Here is a 25796-nt window from a genome sequence, read left to right as displayed (position 1 = left end):
CCTCTCGCTGAAAAATGAGACTTATAAATTAAGATATGATAGGGATCTGTGGGAAAATAGTGTTGCGCTGTTTTAGAACGAAATCATAATATTTTGTTATATATCACACCCACATGGGAATTTGAATAATATTATCCACACAATGTGTCACATCCCTCGATGGCATCGACTGCCCGAAGAGCACCGACTGACATTGAATTGCCCGAGGGCGCTTCCGTTTGCAGTCAGCATTTATTGATTGCTTTATTGTAGCTTTCCTGCGATGGACTCTCTTTCTTCTCCGAAGAATGCTGTGCCGGCGAATACCGCCACAAATCTAGCGCTGCTTGGTTATGAGGACCTCACCACGGAGGCCAATGTCAAAGCTGAAATATTTATCCTTGCCCTGGCAGCGCATACGTGAGTTCATTACTGCTCAACCCGGTGGGCGGAACGGAGGCACTCAGCGTCCAGCTGGGCAGGAATAATTGAATTTCACTGTTTCCTCTCTGCTACAGCAGCAGCAGCAACCGCGACTACCAGTGTCCCTGCCTTTCCCGCCTCCGGACGACAAAGCGGTCGATTTCCACTGAAAGGGTGCAACTTTCCGTATGTTTTTCTCTTTCTTTTCCGAGAATCACTCTTATGACTGCATCAATCTAATTCGCTCCTTTGTATTTCGGTGTGTAACGTTTTGTGCAGCAAAGAAAGGACCAAAGTAGTAAAAAGCTAGTTGAATTAGTTGTTTAACTTTATCGATCGCATAAAAGTTGGCAAGATCGACAGCCTTGCTCCTGACCGCTTAATTATGGTGGAATTGGTGGGGGAGGGAACAAAAAAACAAGTTTGCTAATTTCAGACTGTTCAGATGATTTAATGACGAAAACGATGCGTGCTTTATAAATTGATGGTAGGGTAGAGTGGTTCGATATACCTGTTCAGGGGGAGTGGAAGTGTTATTAGTTGGATAACGTAGTTCAAAATGTGAGCTTAACACAATGTTTCCCATAGTGTAAAATCGAATTAATCATCCTCACTGTCGTATCGACGTTTAAACGTTCCTCAGATAGACTATAAACAAGGAAACCCATAAGGGTTATTTATCACAAGTGTTCATTACTAGTTAGTTATAACAATGTATTGCCAATGTTACTAGTCCATGTATATCAGAAATAAAAATACTTAACAACACATGTGTATCAGTTTAACGAATGATTGATGTTACAGATTGTCCAAACAGGAGATATGGTATACAATGCCTGATGATCATTGTTAAGCCCAGGCAATGAACCCGTTAAGAAATAATCCCACTGAAATAGGCATAGCAAATCCCGCAAGAGGCCCGAAACATTCAGCTTTAATCGCCAAAACGAGAACAATTCGCCCGCAAAGCAATGCCATTTCCGACACAACGATCCACATCTCCACAGCCTCCTTTACCAAAGCCATCCCATGAAATGAGGACTTAATTCGAATGACTGCCAATCCGTGTCGTCCGAAATTTTAACGCTTTATCCTCAGCCGACAATGAAATTCAAACGCACGTACGAATACAAAAAGCAAACCTTGAAAGCAAATGGTTTTTGATTCTATGCTGCGGATGTTTGATGCTTGATGCTCGCGCACCATGTTGCGATTCGCGTTAGGCCCCATCCCGTGTAAGGTGATGCGGCTGCGAAAGCCGAGAAATTGCCAATGCGGAGGAGATTAATGGCTATTCTCACTCTATGATATAAATTATACTGCGGGGGTGTTACGAGTCTAACAGAGGATATCCACACACGCGTGATTGTGGGAGAAATCTTAATCGTCTTATATAGTCATCGTCGTCCCACTTGGGTGTCCAATTAGTATGCTCACATGATGGGATGAAGTTAAACAGTTTATGATAAGCTTATTATATGGTTTGAAATTTCTGCTGTGATTCGGCAATTTGAGTTTTTGGGAACAGGGCGCCTTCATCGGAATGATTGGTGAGTATACGTTTCTGGGTATTGATATCCTTTTACACTCCAGCATTTGAAAGCTTTCGATGGGTTGCATTTTTGGGGTGATTCATCCACAGCCGTCACCGTCTAGACGTTTTTGTTGATTCTCCTTCCCGGAATTGCCATATTGTTCGTCGATATGAGAATATGATTTAAACTCATTAACAACTTGCTAACGAATTGCGATGATGATTGTGCTTCTTCTCGAAGAGTGTTAGTTGGTCACGAGGTAATTAATCGATGCATTCACGTCAACTTAAAAATGTATTTTTCATACTTATTCTTTTGATCGTTTATACGTGATCGTGAAAATTAATGCGTCTAAAACCAAATACATGCTGGCTTCCGGATCTGAGCACGACACGACCGGATTAAAGGGTGTGTCACATCAAATTGCATCACGGAAAAAACGCTGTAGAAATTTAATTTTTAGGAATTATATCTTCAGCTTTCGCTTATAATCAGATAAGAGTGTATAGATCACGTTGGCCATGCTTCACTGTAAATTTTTCGTAAATTTGGAAAAATGTCGTCGAACGAAAAAGAGCGTCGTGAATTAATCCTGTGCACTCATTTCGAGAATCCGGAGTTGTCACATCGGGACATCGGTAAGGTGCTGGGAATCGTCCAATCCACGGTCAGCAGAGTACTAAGACGATACTTCGAGAACCTAACCATCGACCGGAAGGTGAAGAACGGCAAAAATGGATGCTCCGTCAGTGAAAAAGATCACAAGCGCGTAGTTAAGCAGTTTAGACGTGATCCGAGAAGTTCGGTCCGGGATGTCGCCATTAAGCTGAATTTGTCAAGTTCATTCGTCCAGCGGACCAAGCAGCGCAGGCCCTCCCGCGTACATACAAGGTTCAGAAGGCTTCTAACCGCGACGAAAGGCAAAACATGGTGGGGAAGACGCGAGCCCGGAAGCTGTACACCGAAATGCTGACGAAGCCGCATTGCCTGGTAATAGACGACGAAACCTACGTAAAAGCGGACTTTCGTCAGCTGTCGGGCCTGTTGTTCTTCTCCGCAGAGGACAAATTCAGCGTTCCGGAGGAGATTCGCATGTAGAAACTATCCAAGTTTGCAAAAAAGTACATGGTGTGGCAAGCGATCTGCTCTTGCGGAAAGCGGAGCGCCCCCTTCGTGATGACCGGCACGGTAAACGGGCAGGTTTACCTTAAGGAGTGCCTACAGAAACGCTTACTACCACTATTGAAGCAGCACGAGGGCTCGACCATCTTCTGGCCGGATCTCGCTTCGTGCCACTATTCGAAGGACGTGTTGGAGTGGTACGAAGCCAACGGGGTCACCTTCGTGCCAAAGAAAATGAACCCGAGAAATAATGGGCGATTATGAAGCAGGCCCTCCGGAAGAACCCAAAAGTTGTCAAATCGGAGGCGGACTTCAAGAGAAAATGGATTTCTGTTCAAAAAAAAAAACTACAACCTGACGTTGTACAGAACCTTATGGACGGGGTAAAGAGGAAGGTGCGAGCATACGGGCTTGGGCTCGAAGTATGAATAAAAAGAAAATGCCAAAAGTTGTTTAATAGTTTTTATTTTACTGTCTAAAATTTTCAAAAGGATCGGTCTACTGGGCGAATTTCTACAGCGTTTTTTCCGTGATGCAATTTGATGTGACACACTCTTTAGGTAGTAGTGTAATGATCGACAGCGATGAGTTCGAGGTAGTGGACCGATTTGTCTACCTTGGCTCAATGGTTACATCTGGCAATGATACCAGCCGCGAGATCCGAAGACGCATTACTGATGGGAGTCGTACCTACTATGGTCTCTGTGCAACTTACCCCGAAGCGCGCAGCGAAAGCCTGTCGAACGAAGATATGTTCGGCTCATGTGTGCTTCAGAGCGTTGATGGTACGTCGGCTCTGTACAGTTGCGCTTACCACGGTGGATGATGGTACTAACCTTATTAAGCTCTATTCGCATTAGCGTTTTATATGCCACACAGTCTCCACAAACACTTAAGGTCAAACAGACTTAACAGTCCTGCGAAATGTTCCCTGTATAAAACGCTAATAAGACCGGTTGTCCTCTACGGGCACGAAACTTGGACAATCGAAGAGGACCTGCGAGCACTCGGAGTCTTTGAACGACGGGTGTTAAGAACCATCTTCGGCGGTGTACAGGAGGTCGGCGTATGGAGGTGGAGGATGAACCACGAGCTCACGCAACTCACCGGCGAACCAAGTATCCAGAAAGTGATCAAAGCTGGAAGGATACGCTGGGCAGGACATGTTGCAAGAATGTCGGACAATTATCCTGCAAAAAATGGGGCCTGATTGTCGAATACACTTCACGGTGGAAACGAAACTAACGGAATGCCATTGAACTACGTTTTACGAGTTAGTGAAGTGTCGATGATAGTAATGAGTTTTCAGGCAGAATGAGCACTTTTCAAATAAAAAATCATTAATGAAAATTAACTTCTTCGTATCAAACTGGTATTCAATGTGAGTGGAAAACTTTGTTTTCTTCATGTGATATAATAATCTCATACAAAAATTTCATTTGAAGATAATGTGATATTTATTTATTTATTTATTTGTTTATTTGTCCTCGTCTTCGATTTACAATCGTGCAGACTGAAACTTAAATTATGTCTTTAATCCTAGCCTTAAAACTATTCTTAGACATTCCAACCGCGTTGAATGCTCTCAGACATGAGTTTAAAGGGCCATTCTGTCCGTAACTGGTTCTGTGAAATGGCAGATTGTTGACGGGAGAACTACGAAGAGTTCGTGTTGGTACATTTAAATTTATTTGTTGCAGCAGCTCCGAACAATCAATGTTACTCTCTATGATATCGAATACAAACGTTTGTTGGAGTTTAAGTCGCCGAGCTGATAAGGTTTCCAAACCGATGAGCATGCAACGCGAAGCGTAGTCAGGCAAGTTTACAGGATCGCTCCATGGAAGTTGTCGTAAGGCATATCGAATGAATTGCTTCTGAACTCGCTCTAGCTTGGCAACTTGTACTATCTGGTATGGCGACCATATTGGAATTGCATACTCAAGAATGCTACGAACCAGCGCGCAAAACAGTGTTTTGAGTGTGTATACATCCGTGAACTGAACAGTCTGTCTCCGAATGAATCCAAGCACCGTAAATCCTTTGGCTGCAGTGGCTGAGACATTATCTTGGAATCGTAGCTTTGAATCAAATGTGACGCCCAGATCGCGTATAGACTCGACCCGTTCCAACGTGTTGTTTCCGGTTTTGTATAAATAATTGATTTTGTCGAGTCGCCGTGAAAATGAGATTGTCTTACATTTCGTTATGTTCATTGCCATACCATTTTCACGGCACCACAGCATGAGCTCATCGATGTCGCTTTGCAGAACAAGACAATCGAGGACAGATGAAATCGTTCTATATAATTTTAGGTCATCGGCAACCATTTGCTACGGAGACTTCAGTCTATAGCATAGGTCATTCACGAAAAGAATGAAAACGAATGGACCAAGCACGCTTCCCTGTGGCACACCAGACGTAATGGGAAAATTTTCGGAACAAACTGAGTTGATGCGCACTGCAGCTTCACGGTTGGTGAGATATGGGTGTAGCCATCCAGTTATGTGTTCTGGAAATCCCATGTGTTTAAATTTACCAATCAAGTACTCATGCGGAACAGTGTCGAATGCTTTGGAAAAGTCTACGTAAATGGAATCAACCTGGTTTCTGTTCTCGACTTCATCAAATAAAACGCGAGTGTAACACATTAGGTTTGTTACCGTTGATCTGTGCTGTACAAATCCGAGTTGTTCGTCTGATAGTGCGCAGCTCTGTACAGTATAGCATAAATCATGGTTTCAAAAACCTTTCTAAGTGAGCATAGAATCGATATTCCACGGTAATTTTCGACGCGGTGAGTACTGCCTGATTTGTGGCTCGGAACAATTCGAGCTGCTTTCCAAATCTTCGGAAATGTCTTCTCAAAGAGTGACTTATTAAATAGACAAGCAACAGGAAAACACAGGACTCACACACAATCAAGCTTTTATATATCACATACGTAAGGCCCATTCTGAAATACTGTAACATCGTTTGGAACCCGTATTTGGTCGTACATGAAGAACGCATTGAGTCAGTCCAGAAACAGTTTCTCCTATTTGCACTCCGTAAGTTGAACTGGACATCATTTCCACTTCCTTCATATGAAGCACGCTGCATGCTCATTAACATCCAAGCACTAAACGAACGCCGTAAATTTGCAATGCTTTTTTTTTGTTAATGATATAATTTCGCAACGAGTACAAACAGCTGAATGACTAGAAAAATTAAATTTCTATGTACCTGCGCGTCAACTAAGAACACGCAATTTGTTTCTAACCAAAACATCCAGAACAAATTATGCAAACAACGCTCCTATCAATCGCATGATGCGTATATACAATCAGCACTGCGAAATAATTGTCACAACAATGAATAAAAATCAGTTAAAAAGAAACATGTACCGTAGGAATAATATTAGGCTGTCAAAAAAGTCCTGCGATATTTCCGCGAGGTGTCGTTGTAAGCGCGTAGTTCTAGTTGTATTCATTGTATCGAGTCATACTATAGCTTATTGGAAATGTATTTTTGCGTGCTATCCTTGACAGTGTTTTGTTTGGTTAAGTCGTTCGTGAGTTATAGTGTCGCAAATATTGAGCAAAATAAAGAGAAAATCCGACATATTTTACAGTACTACTATGACAAAGGCAAAAATGCATCTCAAGCTGCCAATAAAATTTGTGCAGTTTATGGACCCCATACAGTTTCCATTTCCACCGCACAACGATGGTTCCAACATTTTCGTTCTGGTGTAGAGGTCGTCGAAGATGCGCCACGCTCCGGAAGGCCTGTCGTCGAAAATTGTGACAAAATCGCTGAATTAGCCGAGATAGACCGGCATAGTAGCAGCCGTAGCATCAGCCAAGAGCTGGGGATAAGTCATCAAACCGTTATTGACCATTTGAAGAAGCTTGGATTCACAAAGAAGCTCGATGTATGGGTACCACACACGTTGACGCAAAAAAAACATCTTTGACCGTATCGACGCATGTGAATCGCTGCTGAATCGCAACAAAATCGACCCGTTTCTGAAGCGGATGGTGACTGGCGATGAAAAGTGGGTCACTTACGACAACGTGAAGCGCAAACGGTCGTGGTCGAAGCCCGCTGAAGCGGCTCAGACGGTGGCCAAGCCCTCATTAACGGCCAGGAAGGTTCTGCTGTGTGTTTGTCAATGGATTGTCAAGGAATAATCTATCATGAGCTGCTTCCCTATGGCCAAACGCTCAATTCGGACCTGTACTGCCAACAATTGGACCGCTTGAAGATAGCACTCATGAAGAAGAGGCCATCTTTGATAAACAGAGGCCGCATTGTCTTCCATCAGGACAACGCCAGGCCACACACTTCTTTGGGCTCGGATGGGTGGTTCTTTTACATCCGCCGTATAGTCCGGACCTTGCATCAAGTGACTACCACCTGTTTTTGTCCATGGCGAACGAGCTAGGTAGTCAGAAGTTAGCCACAAAAGAGGCCTGTGAAAATTGGCTATCCGAGTTTCTATAACAGGGGTATTATGAAGTTGGAATCTCGTTGGGAACAAGTCATCGAACAAAACGGCGCATATTTGACTTAAAACAGATGATTGTAACTAATTTTATGAACAAATGAAAATTCAAAAAAATACCGCAGGACTTTTTTGACAGCCTAATATTTAACTTAAGAAAACATTGTAACTATCATATATAAGTATGTAGTCTTGATTTGTGTGAGAATATGATTGAGAGAATATTTATGTCGTACATTGGAATATGCCGAAAACATCCTGGATACATCTCGGGCATCGCTGTGCTAAAAACAACCTGGAAGAAGTTGGCGAAGAGATGGGCTGCTTCGCTATTTGAACTAGTAGTAGCTCCGTTAAATTCCACATTGTGCGGTATCGTTTTATTCGTTTTCAGTAACCTCACATACTTCCAGAAGGATATAATGATAAGTTTAGTGGGAAACTAATCTCGTATCCAGATGTCGACACCGTACCGTTGACATCGCAGATACGTTTCATTCCGTTTCCACCGTGAAGTGTATTCGAAGTGTATTCGAGAATCAGGCCCATGGTGTTCATTGGGAATCCGGCTGGTACGAGACGACGAGGAGGCAAGGTAGTTTGACCAAGTGGAGCATGACATGGTGAGCACGGGGTGTCCGCGGAATTGGAGAATGAGAGAGATAGCTACGCACCGAGTTAGTTGAAGAAAAAATGTGAATCAGGTCTTGTTGTAAAGACGTTAAGCCAAAATAAATAAATAAAAGTAGTCGTTAGCAACCCAATCCGTCTATCACTTCACCTCACGAGTTAGCTGACAGTTTCACTGAATTCTTCGAGAATGTTGTAGCACATCACCGCCGACGATGTTCCCTAGAAGTGTACGAACCTATCCAACGTATGATCCAATGAATACTTACAAAATAACAAATTGAATGCGCTACACATACAACGTCCCGTCACAGTTCAATCAACGCGAAACGAATGAAACGTCAAATATTTTCCCATGGAAAGCATATGGTCGCATTCATATACACCATCAACGGGAACTTCGATAACCTTCGGTAAACTATTTTTCGATAAAGACATTTGTGTTTCGTTCTTATGGAAGCCCCCCTTAAAGAGGGGAGGTACCGTTTTGTCTCATATTCCGAACAGTATCAAATTCTGAACACTTCATTTTTAAATGTAAATTTACTTCACTTTGATGTTATAAATAATTGAATAATGAAAGCCCTGATATTCTTTGAGGTATAAGCTACATTTTAATATCATTTACAGGCATTGATATAGCCTATAATTTAAAATATTTAACATTTGCACAAAAGTGACAGTCAAAACCAAAGATAAAATGCTTGCGTTAGCAAATTGCGTAAAAACAAGCATATCATTTTATAAAATATCATTTTTTTCATCCATTTATTGTAGATTCTCACCTTTTCTAGTACTTAGCATGAAAAAAGGAAACAAAAAAATTGAAAGAACTACAAAAATAATTTTTCAGTTTTTGTAGTTCTTTCAATTTTTTTGTTTCCTTTTTTCATGCTAAGTACTAGAAAAGGTGAGAATCTACAATAAATGGATGAAAAAAATGATATTTTATGCAGAAATATTCATTAAAATTAGTATTGAAGCAGTGTTCGGAATTTGAATCAAGTTTCTTTGCATGATTCAAATTCCGAACACTTCATTTTGAATGTAAATTTACTGAACTTTAATGTTATAAATATTTGAATAATGAGAACCTCAAAATTCTTTGGGTTTTAGGCTACATTTTCACATCATTTACAGGTATCGATACAGCCTTGATTTATAATATTAAGCATTTGCAAAAAAGTGGCAGTCAAAACCAATGATATAATGTTTGCGTTAGCAAATTCCGTAAAAGACAAGCATTGTTAATTTTTCAGTTTTTGCAGTTTTTTTCAATTATTTTGTTTGCTGTTTTCATATTAAGTGCTAAAAAAGGTAAGGGACTATAATGAATGGACGAAAAATATTATATTTTTTGCAGAAATATTCATTAAAATTAGTATTGAAGTAGTGTTCGGAATTTGAATCATACATAGAAACTTAATTCAAATTCCGAACACTTCATTTTAAATGTAAATTTGCTGAACTTTAATGTTATAAATAATTGCATAATGAAAACTCTAACATTCTTTGGTTCATGAGCTTCATTTTAAAATTAATTTACAGGTATCGATACTGCCTATAATTTATAATACTAAACATTTACAAAAAAAGTGACTATCGAAAACCAGTAATAAAATGTTTGCATTAGCAAATTCCGTAGAAAACAAGCATCGTGAATTTTTTATATTTTTGTAGTTAAAACTATTTTGTTTGCTGTTTATATGTTCGCTCGGTTAAAAGCTCGTTACGAATCTGCTATAAATTGTTTAAAAAGCGAGCTCTTTCCTTGCAAAACGCAGGTCGCTGGTGCAAACCAACGAGAGTGAAATTGATTTTCTTAGCCAGGTTTTCAACTAAAACCACAATAACAAAACCCGGAACCTGAAGTAACAGGTCGAACTCGATTATATAATGATTCGATTATACAGCCATTCCATGCCAACCCAATATAGTGGTTCTCCGATTTCCGTGAAAAGTGGTAGATTTGTTCTTCATCGCAAAATATCAGACCCGTATTTTTTTTGTTAGGGTGACCATTTCCAATGGTCCAAAAATTCATTTTTTTCTAATTTTTTTTTTCCAAAAATGACTTTTTTTTCAAAAAACCATAACTTTTGAACTACTGGACCGTTTTAGATGATCGACATATCAAATTAAACCAGTTAGCTGGTCTTTTGTGAGAAAATACTACATCTACAAATATGAAAAATTTGAATTTTATTTTGTTTTTTATAGTTTTCATGGTCTCGGGACCAAGGGCACTTTATTTTTTTATATTTTTTCTTGAAGGCTGAAGGCTTTTTCCTTGTTTACATAACATGTTCAAAAATTAGAAATGTGTTTTTTTATTTTGAATTATAATTTTTCCAAGTTGATCGATGATCTAAAAATCATGTTTCCCTTTTTTCAAAAATCCATAACTTCTGCACTACCTACCAGATTTGGATAATCGACATATTAAATTGAAGTCAATGAACTAGTCTTCTTTGAAAAAAAAATTAATTTGCAAAAAATGGAATCCTGTTCGCATAGATCTAGTCGCAAAGGAATATCGAACGAAGACTAAATCATGTTAACTTTGAAAAATAATAACTCAAAAACGATAAAAAAACACATCTCTGATTTTTGGATATGTTATGTAAAAATACTAAGCATTCAAGAAAAAAAATGTATAGCGCCCTTGGTCCCGAAACCATCTAAACTACGAACACAATCGATGAGTAAAAACACACAAAATATGCGAGTAAAATATTTTTCCACAAAAGATTAGCTTTAATTTGATACATCGATCATCTGAATCGGTCCAGTAGTTCAAAAGTTATGAATTTTTTAAACAAATGCATTTTGGCTGTTCGAAATTTGAGACTAGAGTGTTCGGAATATGAATCAGTGACATAAATGGTGTTCGGAATTTGAGACAAATGTGATTAATGAAATTCACCATGAAAATATATTTGTAAATAAATTTTTGTGAAGTCAAATGAAAAAGAAGACTCTATTGTATCCAAAAACCAAATTAATTTCGCGAAAGTGTACCATTTTGAGTAATGAGACACTGATTAATGACCATCAAAGCTTAAGTGTTCGGAATTTGAGACAAAACGGTACGCGGCGGATCACCATCAAAACATTTTCCTCCTCCTGAAACATCCACATGCCAAATTTGGTTCAATTTACTTGATTAGTTCTCGAGTTACGCAGATATTTGTATCTCATTTGTATGGCCGACACCCTTTATGACAAGTTTACCTAACAATGATTTTAGACTTGAATAATCTCCACCAAAATGGGTTTATCAGAAAATCATCATGATTTTTGAAATTCAAATTGTTGGGTCATGTTGTTTGATCTAGGAATGTATCACGGATTACATTTTCGTTAGGTTTTTCAACTGGAAACCGGAACTCGGAATAAATATTGATTGCACATGTAGTATATCAGTGTGGCTGATTGTAAAACACGTATCATGAATTTATTTGGCAAACACTGTTATATTACTGTCACAATGATAAATTCTCAGATAAAATATTACGTGAAATAGTGCGAACATTTTGTGTTTCGTTTGTATTTCATAGAAAGTATAAAAAAAATTGCTACATGAAGACGCTTTGGTGTTGCAACAAAATCATCCATACTAATACTTCTCTTAGTATGTAAGTAGTATGTATGTACGCATAATAGAGTTTGATGATAGGCACATCTGACCCAAAAAAGTAGATTTTCTAAGTTGGTAAATATACAGCGCTTCTGTAGACAACGTAGTCGCTGCTGGGAATTCACAACTTGTCAACTATATGAAACACATAATTGAAAAACTACTTAAAAAAAGATGAATTAGTCAATTAGGAATAATAGCGATTTATCTGCTGAAAATCATGACGCAGTGGCAGTTGCTCGGTACGTAAGTGTGAGAGCTTAAGAGCAACTGAACTGTTTAACGGTTGGATCATTCAAATTTGAATGAATGGTGATAGCACTGATGTGGGGCCATAATTTGGGCCCCGAACTCGATGTTTACAAAAATGTCCAATTAGAGGTAAAAATGTCCCCGTTTAGTGTCACATTACAGGTCTGTCGAATTAGATATAACTTACTGTATATAGATTTGATTTTATCTGAAATAGCGTACAGGGTGTTCAATAAGTTCGAATACGCTTTAAAAATGTGTTGAAAAAATGAAAATACAAAATATTTTTTTCTGCGCTAATTTTTGTTGATGAAATGTTCATGTCCCGGGCAAACGTGGCTGCCCGGATCTCACGTGGTCCTTGGCTGAGCCTGTCTCCCGGTACCGAAGGATGGTGGTATAGATGAAATTCCGCTTCACCCCGTGGGATTTCAACCGCCGGAATATGTCACCGGGTCGTTCACCTCTCACAAACAACGACGTCGCGGTACTCCTTCATCGAGCGCGGTAAACAACAAACAAATGACAGCAAGTCGACATCGTGCACGTCGATTAGCCTATACACTCTGTTCAACTTCTATAAGACCACCTTGAATATATTTCGTTGTGACACAATCAGTTATAATTTCAACAAGATATTTTCATATATTGTTGAAAGCTTAGTGTAAAGTATATTTAACGTCAATTTCGTTCAAAAGAGTCGTTTGTATAAATACGCTTGAGGACCTAAATGGGCCTAAATATGACGATTTCTGCTGTCCTGTTTCTTCAAGACCATTTCGAAATTCATGAGTCTTACCAATGAAAAATTCAGAACAATCGGCAGATTTACATGTCAATAATTGCTAACCTTGCCATTCCGGTTAATAACCTGGAAAATTCGTGTTGGAATACTATTTGCCAAACTCTGCAGAACGGATTTCTTGATGTTTTCCCATGTCTCCTAAATTGCGGCCTTGAGCTCATCAACCATGGTGTACTGTTTTCTTTCAGTATAGATTCTGCGTACAAGGATCCCCCTAAGATTTTCAACAGGATTCAAGTATGGAGAGCGAGCCAGCTAGTCCAAAAAGTTATGTTTTTGGACCTTAACTCATTTATTGATTTACTTGCTTGCTGGAAATGTGAATTTTTTACGACGATATCTTGCTCTCCATTTTGAATGATGTAAAAGCTATCTTGAGTTTTCCGGTTGCACAGAATCCTGCCCAAACAATGCACGAACCTCCACCAAAGTTGCTGGTAGGAAATAACTTTTTTTTGTCACTGAAGTTAAGTTAGTTGGATTAAAAGTTAAAAAATGCCATCTTTCATTGAAGAACTTTTCTTTATGTGTATAGCAAAATGCATTCTTTTGAAAACATTCTTTGTCAAAACTCAAACGTCTTTCGATGTAATATGGTGTAAGATTAGGAGTTTGAAGCTATTTAGCCCTCCTTATGTAAGGACCTTCTGACGAATTGGCTCCCGGGAAACATTTAAATTCAAAGATTGCTTTCTTTGTATAAGCGATTTTGAAGTATTCGAAACTGTTCTAACTATTTCCCGCTTATCCCGGTCAGAGAGCTTCGATTTACGTGGAGTTCTCTTCTTCTTACAGTATCCTTGAGGATTCGCCAAATAATTGAGCACACTTGATGGGATCGTTCAATCCGACGAGCGATTCCTCTGATACTAACATTTTCGTGGTGAAATGCATCGATTTGTCTTTCTTTTCTCTCCGTGAGCACTTTTCCCTCTGGCATTTGTTGATCAAAACTACTAAAAAACGGAAAATGTAACTGGTCTTATACAAACTTGACACTTGAAAAATACAATAACATTTGTTTACGCTCAGCGATGGCAACACACACAAATGAAAATAATACAGTGTATGAGTGTATGGTACTCACCAATACCAATACTAGAATATAAATTGAAGTATTGTTTGTTTACAATGACACAAAGCAGCAAGACTATCGCCTGGTCTTATAGGAGTTGGACAGAGTGTACAGTGTCGGACAAAACATTAAGACCAATGCTCAAGCAAATAAAGAAAGTCACAAAACATCAACAAAAAATAATCCAATTCAGTGCTTCAATCCATTTGTTATAGTTTATTTGCATTTTGTTCGAAGAAATTTATAACGTATGTAGTTAAAACAATAGTCATTCGTTAAAAATCCGATTTAAGCATACTTAACAACTAATGACGCGAGAAAAATTAGAACCAGTTCCTCGTTTCGGTTGTTTAGACCGAATTTGAGCGAAAATTGATTGTTTTTCGGAGGTATATGTCTATCATTGGAGATGTAGAGTTGAAACGTAGTGTACTTTCTTTCAAAAAAAAATCTCAAAAAACAACAGCTTGTAACGAATGTTAACAGAACAAAAATCAGATTCCTTGATATTTGGGATTTAAGTACTTGAATATTATAGCAAGAAAGGAAAAATATTACGAAACAGCTGAGGCAATTTTCATTTTTTGCCTGATGACCAGCGATTCCCCACTATACATTGTGCAATATAATCGAAGATTTATTTGATATGCTATACATTACAATCTGTAAATGTATTACATTGATGAAAATTAGAAGCATTCCAGTTTTACCATACATTTTGTTCTACTCATTTATTTGCTTACCTCCCATATCGGAGCGGTCGCTTGCTCGAAATACCATTGCAGAGAACTAACACTGCAATATGTGTAGGAATACTGTGGAGAGAGGGAACGTGTGGACTTGAAAAAGACTCCTACTCTACATTGTTGTGCTGGATTGGTCCCAACAAATGGTGTCGACAACGGTACCGATATCGTGCCATTTTGCAACGATTTTGTCGACCTACACTTCGTATTCGACTACCAATTTTGAGCCAAACCTGTGCCAATCTGGCACCGCATCGACCGATTGCAGTACTGCTCAACCGTTTTCATGGCTGTTTGTTTTAAAAAAGTTTAATGTTAAGCAAAAAAAAAACAAAAAATGGCGTTGTTTACGAATATTTATTTATAATAAATTAGCGTATACTATTCGCAGCGATTATACCGTCATCAGTAAACTCCCGACAACTACAAATTTCTTCATCGGAATCGCAGTCGGCTCAATTATTTTTGTCGCTTTCGTTCCCTCTAGCAAACACACCTAACTTCGTGGGCAATCATGACTGTTGCGATGGATGAGTTTTTTTCTGAAATGAAATTAAGAGATCAAAATTCATATCATACGTAAAAATTAAAACCAGTCATACTTACGGGTATTCAACTTGGTTACGTTCGTGTTGAAGTTGTTGTTGATGAATGGTGAGATGAAGTCTTTGGTCTGATCCCAAAAACAATACTTTATCGAAGCTGCAAACTCCGTTTTCATTACATGCAGCTATTTTTTCATTTTCATTTATACATTTCTGCTGTTGCTGCTGCTTTCCTTTCTTTGAGGCGATATATCAACAAAGACTAGCTGTGTTCATCACAAATTCGCCTGTATTTTGTCTCCGTGTTGTTGGATTTGTTTCTGAAATCAAATCAAGGAAACATCATTTATATTTTATAATTGAATATCAAAATTATACTTACAAAATTCAGTTCTCGAGTCATTCTCTGTTATGTTTTGAATGACAGTTTAGAAAGAAAGAGAAAAAGCAATCTCTACAGTAATGCCGTTTCGCTCAGTACAAAAAAAATTACATACAATTATAGTTCAACTATAGACAGTACTGCTTGCGGGGGGCAAGGCGGAGGTAGATTCCAGCACTTTTGTAGCATGTTACTTCGTATCGGTCGACATCGGGCCAATGACTGCTCAATTATGGTTGGAACAGGGCTGCTACGGTAACTGTTGAAGCTATAACACCAAGAAGAAAAATAACACGATTGTTGCTCATTATTTTGAATCATGAATGAATCAATCATGGCTCAACCATCTTCAGCTGTTGCTACAAAATCACGACTTTTTCCACACCACTAAAACATTTTAAACTACTTTCTAAGTATACAAAAAGTTACGATGCATTTTTAAATAATATCGATGATAAACAAGCGAGTAATTTCGTAGTCCGACGTTGAAAATGCGATCGAGTCCTACACATAGTCCCTTATTTTTTGCATATCAAACGACTGATCTTTGAAAGGTTGAAAAAGCTTCAGACACACAAAAAATGGTCGCCCAAATCTATCGACAAGTTTTCTGGGTTTCATCAGGAACAGTTGTGCAATCAACAATCAAACAAAGTGTTTGAGTTGATGTGGCAGATGCTCTGTTTCTTTTCAGTCAAGAGAACTCGTTCAAAGTTCTTCGAGTATTCCCCGCGCTAGAGCACTGATTGCCTCCCCTGGATTTTCCTGCACAGTCTCCAACAATTGAGATACCGGTGCTTGACAGCAACAGGAGTGACTTATATGAGCGTATCATCTGCACTTCACTGCGTCTCGTTTTGACTGTAATTACGCAAAGGGGTCCAAGGATATGGTAATTTTTTTTTTTTATCCAAAATGTATATTTTTATTAAGGCTCATATGGCGTCAACCTGACGGGGCCGGGAGTTCAATATTTCGACAATGTTTGCCTTATAACTATGTTAGTAATATGTAACCGATTACTCGCGGTTGGCTCGAGGTTAGTATTACAAGTGTTTTCGTAATTGTGATGTTGCTGTCTCCAATGCTCTGTACCTGTGCCCGACACGGGATACTTCCTTTTGGGATGCAGCTGACCATTAATCAGCAACGCCCCCTAGTCTGTACCCCATATCTAGCGTGGTGGATATGGAATCCAGGATAGAATGGTCACTAGCCGGCGCAAACATCAGCTCGTGTAGAGTTGTCATGAGCGGTACAACCTTTGGCTCTTGTTGAATGATCAGTGGACTGCACAAGGCTATGGTAATGTAGAAGTTCGTTTATTCCACTGAGTGTTGGCACCGAAACAAACCCCAATCGAGAACATGTGGGGATTAATCGCACGAATAGCGTATGCAAACAATAAACAGTATGGGAGTGTAAAAAAATCTAAATGATCAGATTCATTAGTTTCATCTACGAAATCGATATTAACTTCGTCCGAGACCGGAAATGATTTGCCGCAACCCATATCTTTCGGAAATTCATAGCAATTAGCACCATTTATTTTTGTTTTAATTCAATTTTAAGAAGCACAAAAACCTCTAGAAACACCCTGTATAACTCGTAAAATTTAAAAAAAAATGCAGTGTTTCTGTATTTATGGAACCGAGTGTATAAGAAGTATATATTCTATGCAAACAAATGAAGATTTGCCAGTACGAGATACTCATAATTAAAGTAGCATGACATCAAAACGCATCTCATAAAACACTAAAACAATAATCATCGCAATATCGAAATCCCCACTTCTTTGTCCCAATGTTTCATTTGATGAACACCAAAACAGTGTGACTATCGCATAAAACCCAAAACACTAACTTCGGTTGTAAATAACGTGGCTGCTCTGGTAATAATCGGTGATTTAACGTGTGAGCGAAACGAACGTGTTCCATTCATTACGTTGTGTTTGTGTGTGTGTGTGTGTTCCAAAGCAGATTACTCCAGTCCGTCAAATGTGTACTAGCGCTATCAATTTCCTTCCGCAATGGCACCCGTTTACACGCATCCGGATCCGCGCTGAACCACAATCTAGACATGCCGTGGGAAGGCAGTAAATCACTCGGCGCTTAATTTTATCGCCATGCGAATCGCTCCAGCACGTGTCACGTACCTAGTACTAACGTCACGGTGGGCACAAAACGAGAAAAGGATGTGACACTACCATGCACGAGTGCTACCACTAGTGGCGTGAGCTCTTGCCGGATTTATGAGAATTCCGACACCGAATCAGGTTTTCTTGAACAGATTATTCGATTAAATGATTATTTATAATTTTGTGGTGTTTGAGAATTTTTCCTGGGCATTATTAGCTTTGATTCATTGTAGCATGAAGATTTGAACAACCCTAGCATGGCCCGTCCCAAATATACTTTCAGCAAAGCACTTACAGCATCAATCGCCGGAATGTAGATCAGGTTCTGAAAAGCCATCTTCTAACAATCGAGTGATACCGGTAAGTATGCAACACAGCATCCATCCCCCTTCAACATTTGAATTAGCATTGCACTGTATAATATACTTTTAGTAGTCTAACGAGATCACGTGTGTTACGGACTCCTTTGCAAGCTCAGCATCTATGGGCCGACTATTGATCATCAGATCCAGTTGTTTGAAGTGATCTTCCTTTTCCCCTTTTAAGCTTGTGGATTTTTTCCGCATTGGCGTTCGACGCCGAGCGTAAATCGGATTCGTTTTCTCCTTCATTTTTTATCCACTCTTCATACAGGAAAAACATTTTGCTCAGATTGAGCTCCTCCGAGAGGTAACGAGAATGAGGGTTTTTCGATAATGACTTCGATAGGATGTGTTGGCGCATAAAGCAAGGCCATCCCTATAGCACGCGCTCCAAACAGCATAATTGATTGTCACCAAACAATTTGCATATTGAATTCTTCTGTTGATAAAGGATTATTTTTTGTCTCTTCATCACATATCAACTGCTGAGACAATTGTTCAAATGTGGTATAAAAGCCAACCAAAAATGAAATAAAGACAGTATACCAATTGAATGCCTTGAAATAAAGCGCGTTTTTATTTATCCTTTTCGTCTCCGAATAGTCACCTTTCCGATTTCGGTTATTTTTTTTTTTTTGAGATCTCACGTATCAGAATGGAAAGGATTAAATGTGCTGATGAATCTTAAGCATATTTGGCTCGAATGTAGAAACTCCAGGACGATTTTTTTTTATCCAAAATATATATTTTTATTAAGGCTCATATGGCGTCAACCTGACGGGGCCCGGAGTTCAATATTTCGACAATGTTTGCCTTATAACTATGTTAGTAATATGTAACCGATTAGTATTAAAAGTTAGTATTAAAAGTGTTTTCGTAATTGTGATGTTGCTGTCTCCAATGCTCTGTACCTGTCCCCGACACGGGATACTTCCTATTGGGATGCAGCTGACCATTAATCAGCAACGCCCCCCTAGTCTGTACCCCATATCTAGCGTGGTGCGTCTTCTCGACTCGAGGAAACTCCAGGACGATGCTTTCCTCTCATGTCAGATATACAATTTGACAAGCCTGTCTTGGGGGCTCTGTGGATTATTGTACTGCTGACGATGAACATCTCCTGTGAATATAAATAAATTATACAAATAATAAAGATGCAAAACATGAAACACACCTTGCACTATTCAAGGTCAATCGAGTGAGCGCGAAGAAACTATTGACGAGAATAATTTCTTGTGTAATACGTAGCACTCTTATCCCTTCTGCGGTTTATGTCTGTAACTCTGACCGAACATATCAGAATAGCCGTTTGAGTTTCCCAAGTTGCATTGCTGTAAATACTCTGAATATTTTCGCAACGTCGCATGAAGCTGATCCTTTGAAGTCGACATTTGCAGTCGATTTCTCCGCATATTTCCTTCGGAATAATGCGACCCTGAGTGTAGATGTACTCTAAACCAGAGGTGACATTGCGCATTTCGAAACGAGTGATTTTTGTTCGTTTCGATCACCATTATGAATCTCGAAGCGAGCTCGAAACGAGTGAAATGAATAAGGCAGTAGTAGAGTTTCGAGCAAAGTTCGACATTACGTAACATTGTGTTCGAGCATTTTTTAACTCGAAACGAGAACAAATGTCTCGATAAGAAATGGTTGATCGTCAATTGCATTTCCTTTGGTTTTGACGTCTATTTGTACAAGTATGTGAGTATAAATACAATACTTTTATTTCAGCACTATGGAATCACAAAGAAATACAATAAGCATCACATTTGCAGTACATTTGTTCATTTTCCGTAGGTCTTAGAATGGGTATATGAGTCCGTTAGTACACCTGGTATCTTGAATTTGTTGAAGAAATATTGCTTTGTTTCATCAAACGATGTTGTATCCAATTCGATCCATTTTCCACATGAGCTTCTTTCCAGAAGTGGCATAATTTCATTGAACGCTGATAAAACTGTTGGCCGCTAATTTCAAAGCTGCAAGAGTAGCAGTGCTTCTGAAAGTTGTTTGGAACACGGTTGTATCCAAAATATTTTTAAATGCTTCTCGACTATGTCTGATATACTGCCCAAACCTTGGAACAAAAGAATAATTATTATCATTTATATCGGAAACGTATATAAGACAAACTCACTCATTTGCACATAGCGAAAGAGAGTCAATTTTATCCCTCAACTCCCGCCTCTGTGGAATAAGCGTGCTCTCTTCTTCACTATCACTGTCGTATAAAACATTTCGCGAACTTTTTTTTTAATCACAATTCTAATATAATATCAAAATAAATTTGTTTTTCGGCATTGATATTTGCAATAGCTGTGAAGTTTGCTTTGTTTACAAACCCAAAAACTTGGCATTTCTTTTCGAGACAAATTATGCTCGAAATCTAGTACACTGACAATATTAACTCGAAAAAGATACATAATATTAAAATCAATTCTATTCGAGTTTGAATTATCTCGAAACGAGTTACTCGTTTCGAAATGCGCAATGTCACCCCAGAATTTCTCTTTTTTATCTGATTTTTCTTCCACAACGAAAACTCTGCATATTTGCGTTTCTTGGGGCGCTCGATAGGACCATATTCTGGAAGTATAGATTTGTTTTTCACTTCTGTCAAGTTAACAAATAGCTAATTTCAATTCAGTCAGTATATGAACGGTGTTACTAGTTTTACTAGTTTCCCTCATCAAATCGCTCGAGACAATCTACTGTTCTGCGTCTAGTATAATAGTCTCTGCCATCTACTACAATCATAAATATGATTACAAGATTTTAACATGTAACGCATATGCCATTTTGAACCATAGTAGGGCATTATTTCACAATAGTATTATCGAATTCGAATTCAGTGCCGTCGCTGCATATTAAACTGTCAGTCAGTCAGAGTGAACCAAGTTCATTTTTTAAAATAAACAGAATATATATAACTGATTGACACATGGTCCACTCTATCTGCACATAAAGTAGCATTTTACCAATGCGTGATTTATTTACACTCGCCATGGGTGATTTTTCGGTTTTCAAATAAATCAAAATTTTAAGGCTGTGCAACACTAGTCAATGATGTCCGCTATGAGCTAATATTTTGCATAGGGTGTTTTTGACGTAGGATTACGTCTTTCGGGAACATATTGGGGTACAAATTGAAAATCGAAAATTGAGCACATCGTGAAAATTGTCCAATTTCAAACGTTTATTGCTCAGTCATTTCATGATGAATTGGTGAAATTTTTGCTTCAATCGATTTCGGCACTCCGTAACAATTTTTTATATTGAAGAAAATAATATCAGTCATGAAACTAACTATCGATAAATTGGAAAATCTCAACCGATATCTTAACGGAAATACCCACTTCTGAATGGTCGAAATTGACGACACATGCGGCGGGTCCCTAACAGAGACATCTAAACCAATCTGCCTGGGGGAAACCAACATTTCAAGTATATGCAAGTCGGGGGTATTTGCAAGTAAGGCGAGTGATACGATTAATTCTAGCAAACAAAATTTAAATTTGGAACTTTAATGTTGGTTGCTTCGTGAAATTTCATGTCATTGACCGATCGAGTATTGCGAAAAATTTAGCACAAGTGTAAGTGTAAAATTGTATATGGTAGCAGTTGTGTTAAAAAAGACTTGATATATGAAACGATTTATTTCAATTTTCATAAGTGAAATCCAAAGTGTGTTCCGGCTCAAGAACAGGTCGTTTGGTTTAAGCCGTTGTGTTTACCATCCTTCTGTCACCATCACTCTGTAAACACTAGTGTAGTGAACGAACAATACCCAAGAACCAAACAAAACGGCCCATTTCAGGGTCACCAAATCATTATCAAAGAGTTTAACGATGTAATTCTTCAAACACATCCAACAGATAGCCTAACGGAATCCTACGTCAACTATACGGTCGTGTCTCGGACACAACCCTCCTGTGACGTTTTCGTGGGAATCAACATTTTTCGAGAAAGTCCCGTTTGAAAATTCGAGATGACCATTTTTATTGGCGCTCTAGGGTATACAGTAGTCGTTTTGACATAGGACTACGTCTTTGATTTCTATACAGGGGGGTCATTCTACGAAAAATGTAACGTTTATTAGGAGTTTTCAAATACATATTACACAGAATCGTTTTTACGATATCTGTTATAATATATACCATTAGACGGCTAATTCATCCAGCATTTTTTTCGTCTGAGACATCAACAGTGGAAATAATAAAACAAGTGAGCAATTTAACAAATAAACGAGGTATTTTTTGCGAGCGGATGTGAAGGTAAATAATGTATTACGCATTCTTTCTTTCAATTTCGTTCCCATGAATGTTATGTGCAACCAGAGATGTCAACCTTCCTGATTTTTTCAGGATTTCCCAGACTTTTTGACACGTTCCCTGATATCCTGACAAACACTCAATTTTCCCTGATTTTTCTGAAATTATCCTGAATTTTCCTGATTTGGTACGTTTTACTTTATTAGAATAAAAATTGACCATAATAAATATACGAAGTTTTCCTGGTTGGAAATGAGAATTGTCATAATAGACTATAAAAAACAGCTCTACAGTCCGCAGTTGTATAATGCTTAATCTTAATCGGAGATATCCTGTCGACTTTTATTAAACCTTGAAGTTGGCGTGAAAAAAAGATACTTCATCAGATCAGCACGCCCAAAGGCAGTTTAAAATCATTATATTTTGAATGGAAATAATTACTTGTTTCTTGAATGGTTAAAACACAATTCTTACTTTACAACTTTGTCAATAAATTTCCTGATATTTTCACCAAAACTCATCGTCATTAGCATAAACTTTCGAAATTGATCTCGAAGCTGAACTTATTCATTATTATCGAAGCTCTATTATGAACTTCTACTAACCAAACAGTTGATAAATTCTCACAACTACTGCTCGTAACAAACTAAAGAAACTTCCAGAATTAGTCAATGCGATAGCTCTCGTGTTCCATCAGAGCAACGCAAAACTTCATGGCTCTTTGACAACACGTCAATTTATTTTGGAGTTTGGCTGCAATGTGCTATCCCACCAGCTAAACTAACCGGGTATTGCATCTTCAGATTATCACAGATGAAGGTCCCTGCGAAATTCTCTCAAGCACACGAACTTCGACACTGTGGACAGCATAGAAAATATCTTTCTTTTATAAATAAAACAGTTGTCGACGAGAAAGCAAACATATTCTGGTGGATACATTTTTTAAGCTGAGAAAAAAGATCGAAAGATCGTGGAGCAAAGCTGTGCATATAAATTTCAATAAATGTATGTCTGCGTATAAAAATCATGCGTTTGTGTTTCCAAAAGTCGGTTTGAACTTTCCGGACAACACAATATGAGCATCCTGATTTCTCCTGATTTTAATTTTCACTCTCCCTGATTTTTAAAAATAATAGTTGGCAACCCTGTGTGCAACATAAAATTGTGTGCAATAATTCCAGGGGTACGACTAAAACGTCAAATCCCTCATATTGCCAGTGTACCCATTATTGCTGCGGTTCACTGACATTTTGGTTCAATCAATTACTGTTGTTTACAACTCGATCCGGTTATATAGTCGAATAGTGGCTAACTTTAAACTCCATGCTAAATGTGAACACCTCCATGTGAAACCGAAGTAGGAAAATCGCTCATGCAGTTAGAATAAAGCAGCGCATTTTTCGATTTCAATCCTCGTAAATGATATATTGATAAACAAATGACGCCATATTAATTTTGATTTTGGGTAGCCTATATTCAATTGATGTCTAACCCCTGAATAATTCATTCTAACGAGACCATTTTCGAATATAAACATGTTAAAGTAATCAGATGCAAGATTTCATGCATCACTCAAATTTAATGCAAGATTTGATCAAAGCAACGTGGAAAGTGTCACAATGATCGTTCGATAATTGGCCCGGAAAATTAGTACAATTATCGAATTTTACTCGCTAACTGGACTGCAAAACAGCAAAAGCAATACTTCAAGTTGAAGATTGTCGTATCCTTTCTCTGCATCTTGTCCAAATTCGAACTAGCCGCATGCATCAGCCAAAGAGATATCCTATAATTGCTTATTTTATTTATTATTGCATTATCTGATTCTCTTTCAGACCAATGGTGCCAACGTTCCAGATTTTCCTAATTGTTACTTCTCATACATCCTGATTGATGTGAAAAACATTTGGCAACGTTTGTCCAAACAGAGACAAATTTAAGAGTTTTCTCTTCTCGCTCTTCTATCATTTTCATCTCCTTATTTGTGGAGGAATGTTCTCACGCCTTGCTTGCGTTTAGTCGAATCTATACCATAGATCAAAGACAAATGAAACACAAGCATTTTATAGTCGATATATATTTATATATTTTAACTATCTCAATTATTTAATCATTTATTTTCTTATCTTCATCTCATCTCTTACAAAGATGACATCTATTATTGTCACATAACTGCTTTGCAGTGCAGTTAACATTTGCCCCGTTAAAGATAAGTCTAGTTGTAGAGAGCCCAGTCAGCGAATGACTTCTGTATATGACGGGGTGACGAGCATCTTAAGTTAGTGTCTGCCGGGCTGCGGCAACATGGGCAATTGTACAGCGAAAAATGATATCAATACTAGGAGGATGGCAGCGATTAACATGCGAGGACTTATTGAGATCGGCATTACATCGCATCACAAAAATAAAACGAAATGAAATCTAATAATCTTCATGACTCATATTCATAATTCTCAATGACTCAATTCCTTCTATCATAGATTGAGCAGTAGGACCAATAAGACTTGATTGTGATAGTTTACAAACGAACATTATTTCACCGAAAAGGCTACTGCTCCCGATGCCTTAGAATAAGACCAATAATAAGAATAAGACAATGAAAAGAAATCAGAATACTATACCTATCCATTAAAATAAAGCAACTTCATGATTTCATGTGTATTTTACCTCAAAATATCATGAAATCGAAAGTATATTCAACTTGATTTTTGTTTCTTCCCCATCAACTTCATATTCAAAGTAATAAACGACGATATATATTTTGTTGTTTACCGATCCACATATACTTCATCCACCATTTCTCCCTGTTATGTGTCACACTGATATTCATTATTCATTTTCAGTTAGACAGTTGAACTTCCTGCCGAAAACTTATTTCCTTTTTTTGTTCGTTACAAACCATTTGACGGTTATGAGTACATATAGCAAACGGCCCTTTTCAGGACTACTATTTGGAGTTTCAAAAGAGTTAAACTAACAGATTTCTGAACAATGAAAAAAATTACATTAAGAAAACAACTGTTCAAAACAATCACAGTCCTACGTCAAACTTCCGTCCGTGTCCCTAGGCTCAGATCATTCTACAATTTTCGAAAAACGAGGCAAAACGTATGGTTTAGGTTGCAAATGAGAAAAGTTATCTCGATTTTTCATGCGATACTTGCTGCGAAATATTTTTATACGATAATTTACCTTATGCAAAATTCTAGCTCATTCGGACTTTACTAATGTCCCAGATGTCAACATTCAAGTTTTTTGAGAACCGAAAAATCACGATAAATGAATGAAATTGGGGTTTGAAAAAATTTTGATGCCAAATGTCTTAAAATTGGATGAAACGTCGAGATTTACTGTTATCTAAAAAAAAAGATTGTTTTTGTGTCAAAAATCGACTTTTCAA

The 25796-nt window shown here is 38.1% G+C and overlaps 1 protein-coding gene and 1 long non-coding RNA gene across 2 annotated transcripts in view; one reads left to right on the top strand and one right to left on the bottom strand.

The window, feature by feature from the left end:
* LOC129766954 (growth hormone secretagogue receptor type 1) overlaps positions 1 to 25796 on the top strand; it is a 162024-nt gene that overhangs the window by 134109 nt on the left and 2119 nt on the right. The window lies entirely within an intron of this gene.
* Positions 15041 to 16200, bottom strand: LOC129767149 (uncharacterized). The gene is made up of 3 exons (XR_008741486.1): positions 15624 to 16200; positions 15303 to 15561; positions 15041 to 15238 (listed from the first exon to the last, which is right to left on the bottom strand). It is a non-coding gene; the product is annotated as an uncharacterized LOC129767149 (long non-coding RNA).

Source organism: Toxorhynchites rutilus, chromosome 1, assembly GCF_029784135.1.
Source record: "Toxorhynchites rutilus septentrionalis strain SRP chromosome 1, ASM2978413v1, whole genome shotgun sequence".
Lineage (NCBI taxonomy): Eukaryota > Metazoa > Arthropoda > Insecta > Diptera > Culicidae > Toxorhynchites > Toxorhynchites rutilus.
This window is presented reverse-complemented; position numbering and strand designations above follow the sequence as displayed.